We start from the raw sequence: 18,413 nt of genomic DNA, 5'->3' as shown, positions 1-18,413 counted from the left end.
CAATTCAGAATATGAAACTGTACTTTAAAAGGAAACAGCAAGACTGTACAATTTGTAAAGTACTTTTATTTCACAATAAACGCTCCGAGAACATCTGGCTATTGCCATAGTCAATCAAATTGGAATTTTTTTTCTTTGCACTCGATCCGAAAATGTTTATCTTGAGTCACGCGGTGTTCCTTTTGGGTACACAAGGTCTTTGTTTTGGGTAAAAGCAGCGCTTGGGTCGCACAGTGAATTGCAGGGCTTGTGCATAAACTTGGGGCTAGACCACCATAAAGGATGTTATGTTGCTCCTAATGGCTGGTACCGCGTAAGGGCATATCGGCCCTTGGCGATCGTCCCAAAAAAGAGTCAAATATATCCAGTTGTTCACAAGTATCTGCAGCTGCCGGTTGAAGAACCCATCAGTTGGCATCTGGAATCGACGACAATCTCAGAATGGCAGGATGTACCTGTTTGGAAAACATAATAGAAATGTGTCTCAGTAGCCGATCTTTATTACAATTTATCTATTGATTTATTAATTCGGCATAGAGTTAAAACTAATGATTAGCACAGACATGAAACAATGTCAACAGAGAGAAAACAACGTGGAAAGTACTAAACAATTTGCTTCTGAGGATATTGCTAAGGAGTATGTTCAGCTCTAAACGGGTTACGGAAGCTGACGCTACAATTCAAGGTGCACATAGATGGCATTTTAATGAAATATTAGTGTTGAACCTGGGGGAACCGAGTGGTGGTCTACATGCATCTCGATGCCGGACTGCCTATGTGCCCGGTAGAAAGAACAGTACACACAAAGGTTGTACTTGCGTTTCATTGCAATATGCCACACAGAACAAATGAGTAGAATGTAGCCCAGCAATAAAGGTCAGCTAATGATAAGTTGATGCTCGTTCGGGCATAAAATCGTCGAAAGTCAAACTTACATTATATTCGGCATTTCCATTCTCTTGGCGTAACTCAGACCATAACGCAGACTCCGTTCGCACCAACGATTTCTCATGAACTGAATTTACATGTTCCTTAGTCCAGTTTTGGAATGGAGAACCTTATCATATCTTACATTATTACACCCCTCCTTTTATTCAATTCCTTTTGGAATGGACCCTTTCTCTCAAGGGCAACAAACCATTGAACCTTATACTGTGTGTGCGATGCATGGGCTTCCTCAGCTCGCAAGCAAAAATTCAAAGCTGCTGACCTTCACTCGGAATTAAGATACATTCTTAGTTTGCAACATCTTGGCTTACCGCATCCATGAGAACTGTAATTGTGAAGCACGGGCACAGGAGGAAAAATGTGGGGGCTGTCCTTGCTCGATGATCGTGGTGCTGCTGAGGGGTAGGGGAAACTTTGCAATGACAGAATGCGCCCTACTCCAAAATTGGAGTTGAGGGTATACAAAAAGGAGTTAAAGTGTGTCTAGCAATAGCCCCACCTCTACTTATGTCACGGACTCCTTCACTTATGTAGCTTAGGTCTCATCCCTTTTGTGGGATTGTAAGGCAATTGTAAAAACTGCACTAGTTGAAAAATAATTAACAAAGAGGATACATTTTAACAGACAAATTGGATGCTTTATTTGGACACTTCATAAAAACATTGTTGATCAAAAAAACAGATGGTAATCATTTGTACCTGGATTTGAACTGTTCCACGAGCTCTGTTTTAGGTGGACAGGGCACGTTGGCAATGTTTTGCGGCGATGTATGTGTACTTGGAACAAAATCGCCCGCAATTCCATGATTATGCATCTCCAAAACATTAATAATAAGATCTTTCACAAAATCAAATTCCATTTCCTCATATACTGGCTTGACCACCCATGTTTTGCTTCTTTTTGTAAAGGCCATATTCTAGCAAAGCATCCCAAGGTTTCCCACAGTCCTTGATTGTTCACGGCCTACATTTTCTTTATGCACTAATACCGCTAGTAATGTCCTATATTTCATCCCTTGAATGCCGAAATGCAATCTCTTTGGCCTGTACTTTAGGCACATATTGTGGAACACCTCCAAATCTTCCGTGTGACAGAAAACTGTGAGTCTCTTCAGATCTCTTGATAGAGTTTTATCAAACACAATCTTCTCAAGGGCTTTGTGTGGAGGCGAAGATGGAATCAACCACTTCTTCTTCCGTTCCTGCTCCGGCGACAAAGGGCCATGTTCACATTGGTGGAAATGTTGGTTTTCTGTCCAAGAGTGAACGTTAGAACAGTGGTGCATCAGTGACCACCATTTTTCTAGTAGAATTTCTACAGACCCATCACAAGTTTTGGAGCTCCACCAAAGATGGTTGCTGAAAGACTGGGACCACTGTGAAATACTTTCGGAACCTTTTTTTTTTCCCTGCAGCTGAGATTTTTTTATTGATGGATTTGGCAATGTGCCATACATCAAATTTATGGCAAATATTTGGAAACTGCTCTCTCATTGTTTTGGCTATTGAAACATGTCTACCCGTGGCTATGAGGTCGATTTGCATTCCCCTCGATTGTAGAACTTCCAGTGATTTCTGAAAACCAAGTTTCTCCATGGCCACTGAGGATTTACATTCGGACACCTGCACGACCACGGAACTCACAATTTTTTTACTTTCCATGTCCTGAAAGTGGTATGTGCATTACTATGCTGAAAATCCAGGGCTGTCACAATGTCCATCGCCAGCTAGCCTGAACTGTTTTTTGGAGAATGTACTTTGAATAGACAATTGTTCAATTTTCCAAGCTTCACTTATGGCAGGGAATAGATATTGACGTTGATATTTGTAGCACTGCGTTTTAGAAATGAAATGGAGTCCTACAAATTGACAGAAACTGGACAATTTAATGAAACTAGAGCCACTGAAAAGTAAAGCTGCTGCACACAGTAGATTGCCAGCTGGCAGTTTCCCCAGTATTGGTTGAGTGGGCCATGAAGATTTTTCATGGAACATTTCACAGGTGGCATGTATTTTGAGGTTACTGCCTTGTGATACACGAGTCACATTCACCAATGGCTTCCCACATATTTCCCCTCTCACTGAATGTACACATTTCAGCATCTTTATAATCTCCATCAAGCTGCTGTTGAATACTATGTATTTGTCCTCTTTTATTAGACTGTCATCTGGCATTAATGTTGTTTGTGACTGAACTGTGGTTGACATATCAGCCAAACTGGACATACTGTAGTCGAGATCTTTGTCAAGTTCCTCGGTCGATTCTATTGATGCTTCAGTCTCTGTCATTTCCGCATCTGTTGCTTAAACCTGAATCGGAGAAAACATCAATGACTAGTTTTTGTGTGGCCCTTTTTTGGCGGGTGTCGATTGTGTCAAGTGGTCTGCGACTAATTCAAAAGCATCTTCAATACATTCAGTTTCATCTTCATCAGGTGGAGCAGATGCATTGTAGCAATGGTCCAAAAACACTTTGCTGGCTTCGCCGGTCACATTAAATTCATTTTTTGGCCATTGGGCAAATGCATCTCGAATCTGAACATGCCGCACCTAAATTAATAGTTGCTCCAAGGTAAAATCAGTTTGGCAAACAGCATCTCTCATTTGTGTCGCTGTCTGTGTCTGCATAGTCCGTACACCATCGGGCAACTAGAAGACAGGTTGGAAAAAGATGTTCAATGTAAATCCAACATACAGTATTGGACAGTTTACATTAAAAAAAAGCATATTACGAAGGCCCCCAGCACAAAACACTGGCTAAAATTTTTATTTGTTTATAAATTACCTTATTTTTCTTGCTTTTCTTTGAAACCACCTTTATTTTAACATTAGACACAACAAGCTGGTCCACCAACTCGGATCCATGTGCCTCCTCTTCTATATCTGGATCTTGTATACATCCCTAGAGTATCCATTTAAAATATGTCATTTGTAAGTTATTTGTATTCAAAATAAAATGATTCCTTCCCACATATGGCTTACACAGATAAACCTCTACATCGTGTACGTCATTTAGTCAAAATCTACATTTGGGATTTCACCTGCTTGATGGCTAGTTTACTCGATCAAAGTTGACTGTCCGAAGCACACTCTTCGGCCGCTAAACTCTGGAACTCATTGCCACATGAGCTGAGAGCTGACCAACCCTACCTACTCTTCAGAAAGAACCTTATTACCCTTCTTAATCTGATTGAAGACTAGACTCTACTGAAACCACCGTACATGTGCACACCTCACCTCACATTATTGTAAACTATTGCATACCACTGTACACCATTATGTAAATATCTTTTTTTTAAATCTACTACTTGTATATGAGCCTTAAATACACCATTATGTAAATATATATTTTTTAAATCTACTACTTGTATATGAGCCTTCAATATTTGTACCTATGCGTCATGCTATACTGTCTGCCAGTATGTAACCTTGTAAGCCTTGCATAACCTTGCTGCGCCCTGCTACCTCTGGGTCTGGTGCGCATAAGAAATTCAATAAACAAACAAACAAACAAACTCTTCCAAATGTTGCACTCCAGCAATTTGCCAAAGAATACTAATACTGTCACTGTCTAATAGTATCAGATTTAGGACCTACTTTCTATCATTCGAGGGAAATGTCAGTACACATACCTCTGGCTCTGGATCAACTACCAGGGATGATGTAATTGTCATCGAAGCTTCATCATCTACCTGTAACACAGTACTTGTATTAGTATAGTTGACACAATTTGAATTTTAACACACACAATGTGACAGAGACAATGGTACATATCTATAAAACAATTCTGTAAACGAACGACACGATATGTAAATATGATGAGATGATCTCATTCGATGGAACTGTCAGTACGCATACATCTGGCTCTGGAGTTCTGGATCAACTACAAGGGATGATGTAATTGTAGTCTAAGCTTCAGCATCTCCCCGAAACACACTACTTGTATTGGTATGGATGAAACAATTGAAAGTGAACACATACATTGTGACGCAGACATTGGTACATATCAATAGCAGTCCATGAATGAAAAATTGTGTAAACGAATGACACGGTACGTAAACATGATCAGATTATCTCAAATTCCATGCATAAAACAATTCCGGAACTGTACAGCTAAATAAGACTACCTGATACTCGCTCAAAGTGGTTGTTGACTCCAGGCAAGACATGGATGCTGAATCTCGCTCCTTCATATTCAGTGCATAGTCATGGAGTTGTAAAGGGAAAATATTATTTGATTTAGAAATGCTAATCTTAATAATTGGCATGTAAGTAGACATATTATGAAAACATTATGCTTATTTCAAAGGACACTGTAGCATAGTTATCTGTGCCCATAAATCAATTTTCTATGAGGCTTCTAAAACCAAGGACATATGTTTAGCAAAATGGTCTTTATTTAAAAAGCAATACAATCTTACTAATATGAAAAGTATTATAAGGGACAAAAACACCTAAAACCCCAATACGTCCATTTAGTTACCTGTTCATGACCCCAAGGGCTACAGCTAAATCCGGAATCGTGACTCACCTGAGGCGGCATGTGAATGAATAGAGTCGGTATTGTGTTTAGGAGCAATTTTCGAGTCGTTCTGAGTTGATTCTTCTTTGTGTACATGGATGGGTCGTACATATTCTGGGTAAAGTGCAGGCTGCAAATGCGGAATCGATCACCCCACTTGTCCTCCAAGACATCTTTGACTCTACTTTCAAGCTCTTCCAGCGCATATCTGCAATATCTGACCCATTCTCTTATTCGATCTACAGTCTTTGGGAGTACATGCATTGTAGTGCCTTCAGATTTCTCATGGGTCTTAGAACCAGTGTAGCCTGGGCGGCTGTATTATAGGATGCCTTTCATAAACAATTATTTGATGTGACGAAAATCAGAACATGTTACTCGTCCCTTGAATGTACTATCGTGCATCAAAAGGAAACATGATTATAATATTGACACGGTCCCCTACGGATGCAATTCGATGCCAATTGACACTGATGACAATTGATATATCGATAACATAACAAATTAAACTCAAGTCAATGGCAATGAGACGAATGAACATAACACTACTGGGTACATTCGCTCAAAATAGATAGAAATTTAGAGATCAAGGATATATGATTAGGAGACATGCCCTTATGTTGACCAACAAACAGTTAGATTCAGCAAGCAGGGTAGTTAGTGGCCGGAGAACAAGGAGATGTTCACAGGTTGCACAACGACGTTCACAGTGGTCACAGAAATTCTCAGGTAGCTCGACGACGCGCAGATTCGCAGTTGTCAATGAGGTTCTCAGGTAGCACGTTCACAAGTTGACTTGCAGTGCTGAAAGATGCTCTCATGATAAATATCAAGTGGTTTATAAAGATTTAGAAAAGGGGTGTGTATGTGAATGAATGACATGTATATGTCGTGGTCTTATGTGGATTGCAGGGGCGCGGCCTGCTTCAGGGGATCCTGCCTGGAGACACAGGGTCTGTATAGGCCATGTGTAGAATGGCCCCTGTGCAGAAGATATCTTTGAAGTGTACATGGTGTTTGGCACTGTCAGGGTTGCACACCGATACCTGGCGCAGGAGTGGATGTACCAACTACCCCCACACTGGTCTTGATACCTGCAAGACGAAGCTTACGCAGGCCTTCGCGACCAGGGCAGGGAAAGAGGGTTAGGGTCTCGTTGATTGGATAGGTTGGGGGATTGTGGGAAAACCGGGAAAAGGAGTAGGGCGAGGTAATGGGTAGGTAGAGGGAAATTGGGTGAGGTTCAACTGCTGCACACCTTCATTGTCATAACACACCACATGATAATTCCTGCAGAGTCTGCAGGCTAGACCACTCAGTACACTTTCTGAAGTGTGAATCACATAAGCAACATTTGACCCCTTTGAACGGTTCAATTGGCAGTGGGTAACCACTGTCACAGGTAAACTAGCACATGCAACACTTAGCTTGGGTTCATTGTCCGGTCCGAGTGCTCGGTCCTTGGGAAGCTGTCAGTCTGTGCTGCGTCTCCGAAAACGGTGTGGACTGGTCACGTCTTCCGCTACAAAGAAAAGGTATGTGTTATTCCAGGTCACACATACGCACGGTCATTCACTCCATGCCGCATTCATACTTTCTTCCCCAGGCGCCTAACATGTCGTTAGAAACGCGTCAGCGCGAGCTTCGCCGCGCGTGGCTTGGGGCTTGGGTAAACTTCGCCGCGCGTGGCTTGGGGCGCGGGTATTCTCCTTTTTATGGTGCCAATGTTGCGCTCCTCATTCCTGCATGACTCGCGCTGCTAAACACTTTTGTCCCCGGGGCCTGTACTTATCTCGTATGCCGACGCAGGGGCGAGCGTTATGGACTGGGAGACTGTGCCCCCTGCGCTTCCCAAAACTCTCTCTACGGGCTCTCTTAGGATAGAGTATTGCGTGGCTTGGGTTCCCCGGATATGCGTCCCACACTTATCTGAGTTTCGGCGAGGGGCCAGACTCTCAATCAGGCAGGGCGGGGCCCCTCGCACGGGTTTTCCGGAGCTCGGTGTCTCACGTCCTCCTCCACAGCGATCTCGAGCACAAGCCCTGTGTCGGTGTTCTCGCGCATGCGCGTTGGGGCGTACCACGCCCGATCTGCTTCCTGATTGGCTGTCTGTGCGCGAGGCATGCTGGGAAGTGTAGTCTCGATGCACTTGCAACGCCTGCAGCCTACAGGGAGGACAAAGCAGTCTCCTGTATGGCAGCACCCTTCCCCATCCCACCTGAGCACCACACACATTCACTACACGTGGCCCATAGTGCAGGACACCCACCAGTTTCTTCACTACGGGTGCCACCGCATACCTTGCTGCATGCTTTTTGCGTGCCCCCCCAGGTCTGCCCCTGACATCACTCCCCCCCCCACGGAAGGCCGGTGGAGGCCGGGGTTTATCTGGGAAGTTGCGATGGAAGGTGCGCAGCAGTCTTGGGGCATGTACATGAGCTGAGGGCTCCCAAGAGCGATCTTCAGGCCCATACCCGACCCAATCTACCAGATACAGAACCCGTCCTGCCCTATCCCTTTTAGAATTCAGGATTGCTTGGACCTCATACTCAGGTTCTCCTTGGACTAGGACAGGTGGCGGTTTTTGGGTCGTGGTAGCCTTAGGGGCTGGCTTCAATAATGCGGTATGGAACGTTGGATGTATTCTCATTTGAGGGGGCAGTTTTAAACGCACGGCTACGGGATTGATGATTCGTTCTATGGGGAAAGGGCCCAGATATCGTGGTTGTAATTTACGTGGTCCATGTAAAGTTATATTACGAGTGGAGAGCCAAACCATGTCTCCCACTCGATATTGAGGGCAGGCTCGACGATGCTTGTCAGCATATTTCTTGTAGATGGTCTTGGATTGTACAAGATTATCCTGCGCCTCTTTCCACACCTGTTCCATGCATTTCCTCCGTCCTATTATGGTTGGAAGGGTTGGCTTGGATTCTGCCAATGCAACAGGGAGTACCTTGGGGTGGTAGCCATAAAGGCAGTAAAAGGGTGATTGCTTTGTGGAAGTATGGTTGGCGTTGTTGTATGCTAACTCTGCCAACCATACATGTTGCAACCAAGTTGCTTCCCGACTGGCAATAAAACAGCGTAGATACTGTTCTAGCCCCTGATTGACCCTCTCCGTTTGGCCGTCTGTTTCCGGATGATAGCCCGATGTCAGGCTCACATCCATTCCTATGATTTTGCAGAATTCACGCCAGAAGCGGGAGGTGAATTGTGGTCCCGTATCCGTTGTTATGTGGGAGGGCAGTCCATGGAGGCGTACTATATGTTGAAGAAATAGCTCTGCGACTTGACCTGCGGTTGGTACTCCCATACAAGGGATAAAGTGTGCCATTTTAGAAAACGTATCAACCACCACCATGATGGAGGTAAACCCCTGTACTGCTGGTAAGTCTACTATGAGATCCATAGTGATGGAGCGCCAGGGTGCCGAGGGTGTTGGCAATGGGCACAACAACCCTGCTGGTTTACCGTGGTCGGATTTATTGCGTGCACACGTATCGCAGTTACTCACATACTGTTGTACGTCTCGCCGCCACTGAGGCCACCAGAAATACCGTGATACCAGTTCTTGGGTCTTGGTTCTACCTGGGTGGCCCGCAAGAGGGGAATCGTGGCACCAAGACATGGCCTTTTTTTGGAGTTTGGTAGCGGGTAAGAAGAGTTGCTGGCCGTGATACGGAAGTCCAGCAATTACCTGGTGTTGCGGGTCTTCTGCACACCACTTGTGCAAATCCTGCATGGATAATTCTTGCTGAATCATCTCAAATAGTCCAGTCGTAGCACCCACTATACGTGCTAGTGGAACTATAGTCTGTAGAACATTTTCTGATTTACTGACAGGTTCAGGGTACCGTGACAGTATGTCGGCCTTCCGGTTATTAGTCCCCGGCCTATATGTAATTATAAAATCAAATTCCGCGAAAAACAAGGCCCAACGCAATTGCCGCGGGCTCAAGTTTTTAGCAGTCCGGATAAATTGTAAATTCCGGTGATCGGTTATTACAGTCACTGTGTGCCGAGCCCCCATCAGATAATGTCGCCATTCATCAAAGGCGGCTTTGATGGCAAGTAATTCACGGTCTGCAATGGTGTAATTTGCCTCAGCTGGTAACAGTTTTCGCGAATAGTAGGCCACCGGATGGAGTAGGCCTGTTTCTGGATTCCTTTGAGACAATATGGCCCCTAGTGCATAGCTGGAGGCATCAGTCTCCACTATAAATGGTTGAGCAAGGTCGGGGTGTCTCAGGACAGGTGCGTTAGTAAAAGCGCTCTTAAGTAGCCGAAAACCTCGTTCTGCGGTTTGATCCCACACAAAGGTGCATCCCTTACGTAGCAGTTTGGTGATTGGTGTTACCAATTCCGAGAAGTTTTTTACGAAGCGTCGATAGAAGTTGGCAAACCCCAAGAAGGATTGTACCTCTTTTACGTTAGCAGGGGATGGCCAACTTAGTATCGCTTGCACCTTTTTCTGGTCCATTTGTACCCCGGTGGGTGTCAAGAAATACCCCAAAAATTCAACGGTGGTACGATGAAACTCGCACTTTTCTAACTTGGCATAGAGTTGATGTTCCCGCAATTTAGATAATATGGCGCGAACGTGTTGGACGTGTTCCTGAGGGCTACGAGAGTAAATCAGAATGTCATCTATATAGACAACTGCACAGATGTCTAGAAACTCTCGGAGAACTTCGTCCAAGAAGTGTTGGAAGGCTGCGGGTGCATTACAGAGGCCGAATGGCATAACCTGGTATTCGTACAATCCGAATTTTGTACGGAAGGCGGTTTTCCATTCGTCCCCCTCACGCACCCGCACTAGGTGGTAAGCGCCTCTAAGATCCAACTTAGTGTAGATGACCGCATCTCGTACCTGGTCTAACAGAACTGGTATGAGAGGAAGGGGGTAACGATTTTTGATGGTAATCCGGTTTACCCCGCGGTAATCGATACAAGTCCGGAGCTCCCCGGACTTCTTAGGAACGAAGAATAAGGGGGAAGAGACTGGCGAGTTGGAATGACGGATAAAACCGCTCTGCAGGTTTGTAGCAATATACTCGCGAAGATGCTCATTTTCAGCCTCTGTCAGTGCATAGATACGACTGCACGGGAGAACAGCTCCCGGTTCAAGATCTATTCTGCAGTCGAACGATCTGTGCTGAGGCAGAGTCTCTGCAGCCTTTTTATTGAACACATCCGCAAAGTCGGAGTATTCTTCGGGTAGGTCTGTGAAACATGTCTTGGCCGGCTGGTCCTTTTCAGTACCAACGATGCACGGAACTATGAGGGGTTTTGGTTTACAATGTGTTTGGCAATAAGTGGAGTTCAATGCGACCCGACCAGTAAGCCAACGAATATCTGGATCATGTTTACGTAACCAAGGTAATCCAAGAATAATCCCGAACTGTGGGGCGGCAATCACGTCAAAGATGATCTCTTCCCAATGTGATTCCCCACATTGTAGGGTTAATGTTTGGGTACAATGAGTAATAGGGCCTGAACTGAGAGGGGAGCCATCAACAGCCTGAACCGGCTCTGGTGTTTCTTTCGGGTAAACGGAGATCCCTAATGCTACCACACACTTGGTATCAATGAAATTTCCCGTTGCACCCGAGTCCACCAGCATGGATACCATCCTCTGGTGCCCTGAATAGCCCAATTGACCCAATATCTTAATATGGGGAGCATAATTGGGATTGTCCGTGACTGGGGCCCTAACCTCCAGTAAGCTCGGTCGGGTGACCCCCACTACCGCCGAGCGGATGCGTTTCCCTGACTCTTAGGCTTTGTGGGGCACTCTCGCACGAAATGCCCGGCTAAACCACAATAAAGGCAAACACCTTCTTTCCTCCGTCGCTCCTTTTCTTCCATGGATAAGGGTCCTCGGACAGAACCTATTTGCATGGGTTCATCCCCACCAGACCTTTCTACTTGCCCACGAGGTCCACGAGACTGATCTAAACGGACCATCGGGCGAGGTTCACCTTTTCTTTTATCGCCCCGTCTCTCAGCCTGACGATGATCCAACCGTAAGGCAAGATCGATCATGTCGGAGCATTCCACCGGCTGTGGATCAACCTGGGCAATTAGATCCTTCAGATCGTCCCGCAGGCCTTGATAGAATAGAGACATTCGCTTGTCGGCAGGCCACTCCGCTTCCGCTACTAAGCGGTTGAAGTTTGTAACGTAAGTTACCAATTCCTTGTTGCCCTGCCTGAGCGTCAAAAGCTCTCTATCCTTATACAGGGTGGCTGCCCGACGATTGAATATCTTTTCAAACTCACCCAGAAACCGATCCCAGTCATAGAGTAGTGGGTCGTCCTTATGCACCAAAGGATTGGCCCATGCAGCAGCATCCCCGGTGAGGTACGAAATAACGAAGGCCGTCCTAGACTGGGTGGACCGGAAGGCCATGGGTTTAGTAAGAAACTGGAGGCGGCACTGAGTGATGAAAGTAGTAAACTTCTGGGGGTCCCCAGCATAACGCTCTGGGGGTGCAAGAGGAACGGTGGGCTCTGGTGACACTTGCACTTGGATGGGGATCGGGGCTGAACCAGGTAAGGGCGAGGTCTGTGCTGCCAGACTTCGGACTTGGACCGATAAGGCAGCGTATTCCTGTCGAGATGCTGCCAATTCGTTCTGCAGGTCCTGCAGGACCTTAGCAATCTCCTCCATGTTGCAAGAAACGGGGGAGGGTATCAAACCCACTCAGGCGCCGTGATTATTCGTGGGCTTGTGCTTCTGTCAGGGTTGCACACCGATACCTGGCGCAGGAGTGGATGTACCAACTACCCCCACACTGGTCTTGATACCTGCAAGACGAAGCTTACGCAGGCCTTCGCGACCAGGGCAGGGAAAGAGGGTTAGGGTCTCGTTGATTGGATAGGTTGGGGGATTGTGGGAAAACCGGGAAAAGGAGTAGGGCGAGGTAATGGGTAGGTAGAGGGAAATTGGGTGAGGTTCAACTGCTGCACACCTTCATTGTCATAACACACCACATGATAATTCCTGCAGAGTCTGCAGGCTAGACCACTCAGTACACTTTCTGAAGTGTGAATCACATAAGCAACATTTGACCCCTTTGAACGGTTCAATTGGCAGTGGGTAACCACTGTCACAGGTAAACTAGCATGCAACACTTAGCTTGGGTTCATTGTCCGGTCCGAGTGCTCGGTCCTTGGGAAGCTGTCAGTCTGTGCTGCGTCTCCGAAAACGGTGTGGACTGGTCACGTCTTCCGCTACAAAAAAAAGGTATGTGTTATTCCAGGTCACACATACGCACGGTCATTCACTCCATGCCGCATTCATACTTTCTTCCCCAGGCGCCTAACAGGTCGTTAGAAACGCGTCAGCGCGAGCTTCGCCGCGCGTGGCTTGGGGCTTGGGTAAACTTCGCCGCGCGTGGCTTGGGGCGCGGGTATTCTCCTTTTTATGGTGCCAATGTTGCGCTCCTCATTCCTGCATGACTCGCGCTGCTAAACACTTTTGTCCCCGGGGCCTGTACTTATCTCGTATGCCGACGCAGGGGCGAGCGTTATGGACTGGGAGACTGTGCCCCCTGCGCTTCCCAAAACTCTCTCTACGGGCTCTCTTAGGATAGAGTATTGCGTGGCTTGGGTTCCCCGGATATGCGTCCCACACTTATCTGAGTTTCGGCGAGGGGCCAGACTCTCAATCAGGCGGGGCGGGGCCCCTCGCACGGGTTTTCCGGAGCTCGGTGTCTCACGTCCTCCTCCACAGCGATCTCGAGCACAAGCCCCGTGTCGGTGTTCTCGCGCATGCGCGTTGGGGCGTACCACGCCCGATCTGCTTCCTGATTGGCTGTCTGTGCGCGAGGCATGCTGGGAAGTGTAGTCTCGATGCACTTGCAACGCCTGCAGCCTACAGGGAGGACAAAGCAGTCTCCTGTATGGCAGCACCCTTCCCCATCCCACCTGAGCACCACACACATTCACTACACGTGGCCCATAGTGCAGGACACCCACCAGTTTCTTCACTACGGGTGCCACCGCATACCTTGCTGCATGCTTTTTGCGTGCCCCCCCAGGTCTGCCCCTGACAGGCACCTTGGCCGTTCCCGCCCCTGCCAGCCCTCTTTGGCAGCGCACATCCACAGATACCAACTGCCTTTGATTATGGAGGGAGGATGGATGGGCCTGAGGCGTGCAGACAAGGGCCGGAACACTGCTGAATGGAGACACACTTGATTCACTGAAAAACTGAAACAACCATTGATAAAAAATTCTGTAGTGCTTTATTTTATTTCTTAATTTTATGGCACAAAAGTACTACACATTATAAAGTTCAGGTTGCAGCACAGTGAGGGAAAATCCTCTGTATTAACTGCTGTCACTGAGGAATGTGTCTCTAATGGCACCAACAGCACAGGCGGGTATTACTCGTCGAACGTGGTGTCCAAGCCTCCCATGAAGCCACCATGTGTATGAACGACAGGCCACCAGCCGGTACCACCTGTGAAAGTGAAAGATACAAACTGTTTTTAAATGACCAAGATAAGTGTATTAAACCTTAGTTGCCAATGACAATTCTTGTATCCAATGGCATTGTTGCCAGTGCAAATGCTACCTAGACACTGTACAATATTGAACGACTATTATACGAATATTACTAGAGAATTGCAAGACTAAATTGGTTTGACAATGATATATTGAAGTTATGACAATATAGGAGACAACCTTGAAATAGTAGTGGCCTAAGTGACATCACAACCAGAGTATACTTGCTCGTTAATTGTATTCTGAGGGCGAACTGTTGCGCAAAGTTCTTGCATAAGCACCATCAAAATCCTCAAAATGGAACGTGTGAGGCAGGCTGCCCTGAAGTCTGGCAGCTCGGTGACGCATTGTGGCCGTGGCTCGCCTTGCGTTATGTAGGACAAGCATCCAGTGTTTTCTCAGCAGAAGCAGTTCTCCTCCTCGGTTGGCATTAGCATGCACCGATTGCAGGTACACCAGGTGGAAACGCCGTCCATGCAACTAGGTCCAGGCTCTTCGTCTGTTGAATCGTCCTCCCAACTGTCCTCCGAAGCCCCTCGTTTCCACATCTTTCTCTTTCGAGTAATTCCGCCTCTGAATACTCTGGCTCATACTGGTAGGGCTGTATTGTTGCCATTGTGGGGGAAACAAACGAAAATAATTTATAGTAATGGTACTGGTATCTGTTTGCACGTGCTACACGCAAAGAAGGTAGCTGACCACAGCACAGAAACGAGGCACAGAATACTCAAAGAAATACTGTGAGAGGAATGGAAAAGAAAACCTGATGTTGTCTGTTGTGAAGCGGTATTTTTATACTTATTGAGGAAAGAGGCGTCCTGCCATTTCCATGGCGACACGTCATTAGCTGAGGCGCAGAGAATGTTGACACGAGACGTGCTTCGGCGTTGTGAAATGGGCGGTACGCATCTGCTGCTGTCAGGCTCAGGGGCGGGGGGATATGATTTAGTGCTGCCAGGGCAGTTCAACTTAGGGCGATGCAGCAACGGATAAGATTAGCACAAGATGGCCATGCCCTGCTGCCAGATTTCGCATGTGTACAAAAGAGGAAAACTAAGGTAAGGTGCATTGGAAATGTTTGTGCGATCGATCAATGTATGCTTAAAAACACATGCCCGAACCCTCGGGACAATAATATTTCTGAGCGCACCATTCCTTTAATATTCTCACATTTCTTCATGATCCAAAGAACGGTCCAGTTATAAAAAGACTTTTGATTGCAATAATTGTGCAGCTTGTGCAACTACAAATGTGATTTGAGTACATATATTAAAAATGATTCAAGACGAAGACAAAGAAATGCAGTTGCAGGAAGGTTAGGAATACAATGAGAAATGGTGTGGCACACAAAATGTTTTTCTAGACTCTTATGCCTGATATACATATGCACGTGCTTTCTCGTTTTCTTTCTGTATCTTACATTTCGAAGTAACTCTCATTCTGATGGTTCAATTGAAAGTACGACACGCGAGTTTTCCTAGTATAAGTACAAATGATGATAATTTCATTGACCTATTTGGGCATGTCAGACGACATAAAAGGAATGCAGAAGAAGATAACCAGGGGATAAATATTCATCTTGATACGCTCACTTGGGGTACCAACATATGAAAAAGGTGGGGGAGACAGCATTTGACGAGAGCTGCTATGTTTGCTCTCTCATCCCCTTTGCCATAAGTACAGTAAGAACATTCATTTGAAAAGAGATGCCGGCACAAGATGCGAAGTGCCGTAGCCGTCTAGCAGCATGTACTACCAGAGGACAGTTCGAAGGGAACTGGGCGACCCTGCGATGGCGATCAAGACAGACATTTCCCTACCAGGATGATTATATCAAGACAACGCAAATGGAACAAGAGCCTGGATAGACAGACAAGATGCTCAGGTATCCTTCTGTGGGACAGTGATAATTGAAGAAATGAAAAGGATGAATTGCTCTGAGAAAACTGAAAAGACTGGTATGCCTGGATGCTGGGAGCGTTCATAGTTGTTGATCTGTGGACGAGTGATTACAACCAAAGGATGGGAAGATGGGATGATGTCCTGTGCAGCTCATCTACTGAAGAACGTACCAGTTCAAGAGGTGCAGAAAGTAAATGATGAGTGCTTAAAGTCATGGGCCAAGAATTCTAAACTGTTGACATGGGTGGATGATGAAGCAGGACCACTGATTGTAGTCCCATTGATTAATGCAATGATGTTCTTTCGAAGCATAGACAAAGTCCAGGTTGGAGAGAATAAGGGGTGCAAGAACATAATTAATGTTCCAGGAATGAGGAAAGGGGCTCCTGTCCTAATGGATCGATATTGGGCCTGTGGATCCAGAGCATATATGAAGATGACCAGGATCTGGGGAGGAGTGTGTTCCATTGTGCTCATCCAAGTTTCAGCCTTGCTGATTCCCCAAAGTGACCTGAAGATCAAGGGATTTCCTAAAGTGGATGAGCGCTTGAGAAAAAGAAGGTCACTTGCACTTCGACGGATGAAAAGAGAGAATAATTTCTCATCTAAATCAATTAAAGCTTATAAAGATACTCCTGATGAATGCAAGTTGTTCATCATGACTGCTATGATAATGACACCTATATTCATGCCTGGACTCCAAACAGTAGAGAATGCCAAATGGCTACAGATCACCAGATGGGAGTTGTTACAGACAATCAATGCCACTATAAAAGGATTTAATGCCATAAAGGAAGAGTTGAGGGCCATAAGGTTGATGACCCTCCAGAACAGGTATGCCCTTGACATGATTACAGCGATGGAAGGAGGTGTTTGCACCAAGGTCAGGCCTTTTTGTCCTTTCATACCATCTCATGACGGTGAGAACAGGACTCTGACGGATGCCATAACTATGTTGACAGAACTGCACACAAAATTGGAGGAGGAGAAGGAGGCTACTGGAGATGACAATGGGTTCTCATATCTATTTTCCTGGATTCCCAAATGGATGGCAGACATAGTCAAGTTCCTTGGAGCAATATTGGTGATGATAATGCACGGATTCTGTGTTATAAGTATAATAATTGGACAATGCCAGAAAGCAGCAAAGCAGTACGAATGAAGATCATGATTGATGTGAAGAATAAAACAGAAGATAACGCACAGACTGAAAGGACTATTAGAGACTGCATAAAAGCAAGTATTGTGCCACCTGAAGGAATGAAGTTCCTGTAAGCAAGAGATCATAAGAATTATGTGGGAAGTTGGGTCTTCTGTACCCGAAGTGGAGAATGTAATTACATGACCTGGAATATGGATGAACATATCAAAAATGCGGGCACCCTGTCTGTATAACACCAGCTATTGTACCAATACTGCAGCGAGTATATGGAAGACGGTATCCATTAAGACGACCATATCAAATGTAACCTCGAGTTGATGACAGCCTGCAGGAGGATCTCCCTGAAGGAATATGTGAAAGAGCTAAGAAAACAAACTGATGACATCATAAGAAGGTGTGCACGATGTCCTGAAATACTGAACGAAGATGACGTATGAATCCTAGAGGGGAAGTGACAAAGTAAAGAATCAAGTGAACCTTAAAGAGTAAAAGAAGAACATTACACTGTAAAATGTTCTGCAGAAATCAGAAGTATAATGAATGTACAGATGCTGAAAAGTTAAAAGAATGGAACCGCCATTGTACAGAAACAAGACATTGGTATCATGAAATAATAAGCCAAAGAATCATGAAGAAAGAATGAAGGGTTGTGTTGCAGTAGAATAGCAGGTTGTTGGAGCTTCGCTGGAAGGCTGTCTGACCTGAAGTCAAGAACTAAGAAGTCGAGGTCAGCTTGGAGAATGAACAGAATCATGGTCTCCTGTTACGTGAGTCAAGGATGGAGATAGAGCTTGAACTTGGAGTTCCAAACACGATAGCGAGTGCACTCGCTCCTGTTGCATTCCAAGGACAAGAATATTCTGCTAAGCCAACTACAAAGAGAATTTCTCAACAGAAGGCATGGGTAATGAGAGATGTTGGGCTAATTGGGTGGTAGAGCATTTATTGGCATAGCTGTCATATATTGTGTGGACAGCTATCAGCAACAGGCCTTACCTCAACTCAGTTTACACCAGGAGTCTCGGAGATAGGGCCCATCTTTCCCAGAAGACATCCTGATTGCTGTACAAAAAAGCTGTACTGGGGGCACCCGGGAAACACAGGCAAACAAAGGAAAACCTTCTGAGGAATAAAACCTCTGATGAATCTTGAACCAGCAGGTGAGACCCCAGGCTTGGAGGTATTGTGGAGTTCACAGCTTGATCGGAGGGATCTCAGACTTGCAGATGTTGTGGAGTTCGCAACCTGATGGCGGATGGGAGGAGTAGGGCAGCGTTAGGGATCAGAAACCAGGATAGGAAGAATAGGGATCAGGAACTGGCAGCTCCAAGAGGGGAAAGGAAGCGAGGAAGCATGAAATAAT

Source organism: Ambystoma mexicanum, chromosome 5p (genome assembly GCF_040938575.1).
Source record: "Ambystoma mexicanum isolate Mex_15411 chromosome 5p, UKY_AmexF1_1, whole genome shotgun sequence".
Taxonomy (NCBI): Eukaryota; Metazoa; Chordata; class Amphibia; order Caudata; family Ambystomatidae; genus Ambystoma; species Ambystoma mexicanum.
Note: the sequence above shows the minus strand (reverse complement) of the source record.